Raw genomic sequence first — 5000 nt, 5'->3', positions numbered from 1 at the left:
ATGTATATAAGGATAAATATAGATGTAAATATATATATATATATATATATATATATATATATATATATATATTATATATATATATTATATACATATATGCTATATGTAATATATATATATATATATAATATATATGGATATATGTAAATTTATATATATATATATGTGTGTGTGTGTGTGTGTGTGTGTGTGTGTGTGTATACATACACACAGATATACCATATATGTAAATTTCTATCTCTCTGCCTACCGAGCTATCCATCTATTTATCTATCCATATACAAACATACACACACACACACACATATACATACATACCATATACGATATGCAAATCTATCTAGTTATCTGTCACTCTATCTATCTATCTATCTATCTATCTATTTGCCTAACTAGCAATCAGTCTGTCAATCAATCTATCCCTCTCACTCACACTCCTCCTGTCTTGGTCACGTATTCATGAGTATGTTGGCTCATACTTAGGGATTTTGTGTCACGGCTTCTTTGGACACCTATGAGGGATTGGAGACTTTTTTTTTATTATAGGTGATCAGAAATGCAAATGCACGGTTTTGTCAACTGTAACAGGATCCAATGAACGTGTTGCTTTTCCAATGTTGATGATTATATCTGTATATTAGGCGAGGTCTTTGGTACAATAATGTTCATAAAAAAATGTTATATATACACACACACACATGTATATATATATATATATATATATATATATATATATATATATATATATATATATATATATATATATACACATGTGTGTGTTTGTGTTTGTGTCTATGTCTGTGTGGTGTGGATGTGCGTGCACGTGGTCGCAGCTTTTACTCGTATAATTTTTGTTAATCGATAAAATATTGTCAGCTGAGTTAACTTAACAGTAATAACCCTTGAGACCATTTTTTTATGGAAATAATGTTAATTTAATCAATTTTTTTCTGTTTATAAAACCAGTGTTATAGGTTCAAATTGTATCTGTAACATCAGTAAGAAGTGACGTGTTGCCTCAGCAGGCATCTTACATAATTTGTTTTTACAGAAATGAAACGGATCTGTGTGTGCGTGTTTACATGTGTGTCTGATTAAGCCTCTGTATTTGTTTGTTTTGTCTATTTGTTTGCGGTTTCAGTTATAAGCGGAATAAAATTACATCTCCGACAAACGGACGACCGTGACTAATTAGAACTAGTCATCGGGAGATGAATTAATTTACCATTCATGATGTATTTTTAGTGTTTCCTTGAGGTCGGTATGGGTAAGACGCTTAGTGACAGAAATAAAAGCATGTCGGGAAAGTCGAGGTGAAGTTTATAATTTCCGAACGTTTGAAAGATATATTTTATTTATTTATTCATTTATTCATGTATCTATTTAATTATCACTATTAAAAAGCCACTGTTACGAACTGTGCTGTAAGTCCTTCCTCTTTTCCTCTATTGGAAGCACAGCGACAGTCCAATATCTATTCTTATGATTAAAAAGGAAAAGATACGAGAAAGAGAGTGTTTATTTATATTTATTTATTTCCGTAGGTGTCCTCTCGTCTTTAAAAAAAAAAGGTAAAGTGAAGATGCATACCGCTTATCCATCGATTTTCTTTTGTTTTAACGCCTCGGCAATGATACCCGAAGCGGGTAGGTAGCCCGATGGAAGAGTGTGTTATGCATTGATAGACCCACACACCCGTTGGGGCTATTTTTAGGTACGCTCTTAACGTCTTGTATTTATTTCCGCGGTGCTTTTAAAAATATCAGGCTCCGTGTACGAGGTGAGGACTCGTGTTTTCTCGTCAGTGCTTTGTTTCGATTCGTGGACGTGGCTTTGCTTGTGAGCGATGGCCGGGAGTGAGAGAAAAAGGAAGAGAAGAAAAATGTGTTCATAGGTTTTTGTATTTAGAGTGCGGATTTATGCTTGTTTGTTTGATCACTATGAAAGGAAAAAAAAAAAATTCTTTAGCTGTTGTGTATTTTTATTATTTTTTTTTTGTACTATACATCGATTCGTGAAGATGAAAGGAATAAAATTCCATGCTTACTTGTTCATCAGAGTGGATTCATCGAGGGAGAAAAAAAAAAATTGAACTAACCCCAAAGGAAAGGGATTGTGGCAGATTCATGGTGAGATTCGTTGATTCGTATTACAAGAAGGTAATTACAAACAAATCCTGGAAAAAAAAAACATAGTGATGTTGAGTGAAAGGATGACTAAGGAAAGGTACTGTTTGTAAATGCACCCATTTCGTTACTTTTTTCAACAAGAGCGGTGCAAAGACCATTTCCAGTGCTTAAATTTCGTGCAATTTGGATTCGTAATGCATGTAGAAACCTCTATTTGTTGTCACCAACTTGTGGGATCGCCAAGGGGAGACATCCTTCCGTTTCCCTAGTCACTTTCTCCTCATGGTCTTCGCCGGCATCTTCGCAGTCGCCTTCGCATTGTCGCATCCCGAGTCGTTTTGTTTTCGCAATGTCCATCCGCAATCTCGAAATATTGTTGGAAGGATTGTCACGTCCTTCGGCTGGGGGACGATTAACGAAGGTAATTGTATAAAGATCTTGAAGTATTATGAAATCACCATTCTATTTCGTACCTTACGAGGGTCGTATCGGTACAATGAACATGGCAATAGAAAAGATACAAAATTCATACCTTTAGAAGGGTGTTTGGTTAGTTTCAGTGGTCTCCAGTGTGATCGTAACGTTTTTTTTTTTAAATTTCCAGTGAGGAAAATAAGTCAGGAGTATTTTCTCGATATTAACAGAAGGAGATTTCTATAATGGTGAGAGAAATTTGCTCCTTGAGATATGAACAGCAAGAAGGATTGCTTTGCCGTTCATTGCTGGATTATCTGATCCTTGGTGTGAATGTTGCAGGGCAGAAAACACTTCATTTACATTAATGATTCTCTCTTGCTATGCAGTCAAGTCTATTCTAACACTAACAGTTTTGTAGAGCTTAATACTGTAGCTTTTTTATATGTGTTGAACCATAGCTTGTTTCAAAGTCACATTCTCTCAGTTACATTCTATCATACCTTGCTTACTGTTCATGTCAAAAATGTTTTATATATTTATGATTTGGAGGTATTTTCTAGCTTTCAAGCAGGATTATCCATTCTGGTCTTGTCATCTATATACATATTGTATTAACTGTCTTGACATGAGAGAGAAGAGAGAGTATAATAAAACTCTCCCTCTCCCTCTCCCTCTCCCTCTCCCTCTCCCTCTCCCTCTCTATCTTTCTCGGCAAGTTGACAACAGTAGATCACTATGTATTGTACGTAATATGATATTATGAGCTCAGTTAACTTAATGTCATGCGGTGTTAAGTGAACCTACTATTATATTTATTTAACGTTTTAAACATGCACGCATATATCTATATCTACCAAGCTCCCTAACTCTCTCTCTCTCTCTCTCTCTCTCTCTCTCTCTCTCTCTCTCTCTCTCTCTCTCTCTCTCTCTCTCTCTCTCTCTCTCTCTCTCTCTCTCGGTTACTTATTTCTAGGATCGAGTGTGTGTGTGTGTGTGTGTGTGTGTGTGTGTGTGTGTGTGTGTGTGTGTGCGTGTGCGTGCGCATGTGCGTTCGTGTGCGTGTGTCAGTGTGTCGGTATGTCTGTCTGTCTGTCTGTCAGTCTATGACAAGATGTTATCATTCTTCACAAAGTCAGTTTCACGGCCACGATAGATTGATGTCGGTAATCACATGTCCTCCGAGGTGACATCACGATATGTATCAACACACCATTCATGATGTTCTTTTGTACACCCCCTTTAGCTTAGGTGTGTATGAGGGCTGCGCGAAGCTTCGACCGTGAGTTGATTTGACAACTATTGAAAGTGTGTCTTTGTGTGTATTTGTGTGGGACTTTGCGTGGTCATGGTGTGTTAGTATGTGCATGTAAAAGTAAATCTATATAGTTTTGCATATACATTTCTTAATGTATACATTTGTTTTTTGTTTATATACATATACAATTTTAGTTATACATATACAGTTTTACAAATACGTTTTGAACTAAAGAATACGTATGTAGCAAACTAAATTGCATTCCTCGCTTGATTAATGATTGCAATGACCGAAACCACATGGCGGGCAACACACGATCATCGAAACCATGCAATAAAGGAAAGATAAATCAGTGATAATGACACACGCCGCAGATACAGGAAAACGCGGACCAAATTCACGTGGAATGACGGGAGTCTTATCCTCTCGAAACAAGTAGCTCTCGCCCATGATGCTGCCGCGATGCTGCAGGGATGCTGCAGGGAGGCTGACCTCGAGGACGGAGCTAAAAATGTCTCCTCTTTAGGAAAGCCTTTGAGGAAAATACTCGCGTCGGCGCCCAGGGAGGTGGGTGGTATCGGAGGGTCCTGTCTTCCTTCCTTCTCTTTTTTTCTTGCTCTTCTTGTTCCCCTCCTCTTTTTTCTTCTTCTTTATCCTCCTTCTCTTTCTTCTTCATCTCTTTCTTTTTTTTCTCCTCGTCCTTCTGCTTCTTCTTCTCCTCCTCCTTCTTCTCCTCCTCCTCCTCCTTCTTCTTCTCCTCCACCTCTTCCTCCTCCTCCTCCTCCTTAGTCTCTATCTCCTCCTCCTCCATTTCTCTTGCTCCTTCACCTCCCTCTCTTCCTCCTCCTCCATCACCTTCACCTCCCACTCCTCCTCATAAACAACAATCAGCTTTGATACACGCGGTCTTTTATCTCGCGTTATACCCGAGGACTAAGTAGCTCTGCTGAAGCTCCTTCCCTCCCACCTTCCCTCTCTCACTCCCTCCTCTTCGCACCCACATTCTCAGATCTCCATTCAGAAGCAAAAAATCATTCTATTTGCATACACATTACAAGAAAAAAGTAAATGGAAGACAAATGAGTGAAAAAAAAAATCAATTCAAAACGCATCTCCCCCGAGCATGACATCCCCGCATCTTTGGCGATGAAAAATCATGCACACCGGCGAATCACCTTGGCACTAAGACATAAACTACC

This window comes from Penaeus japonicus, unplaced genomic scaffold, assembly GCF_977035675.1.
Source record: "Penaeus japonicus unplaced genomic scaffold, GWHDUDI00000001_assembly GWHDUDI00000015, whole genome shotgun sequence".
NCBI classification, from domain to species: Eukaryota; Metazoa; Arthropoda; class Malacostraca; order Decapoda; family Penaeidae; genus Penaeus; species Penaeus japonicus.
Note: the sequence above shows the minus strand (reverse complement) of the source record.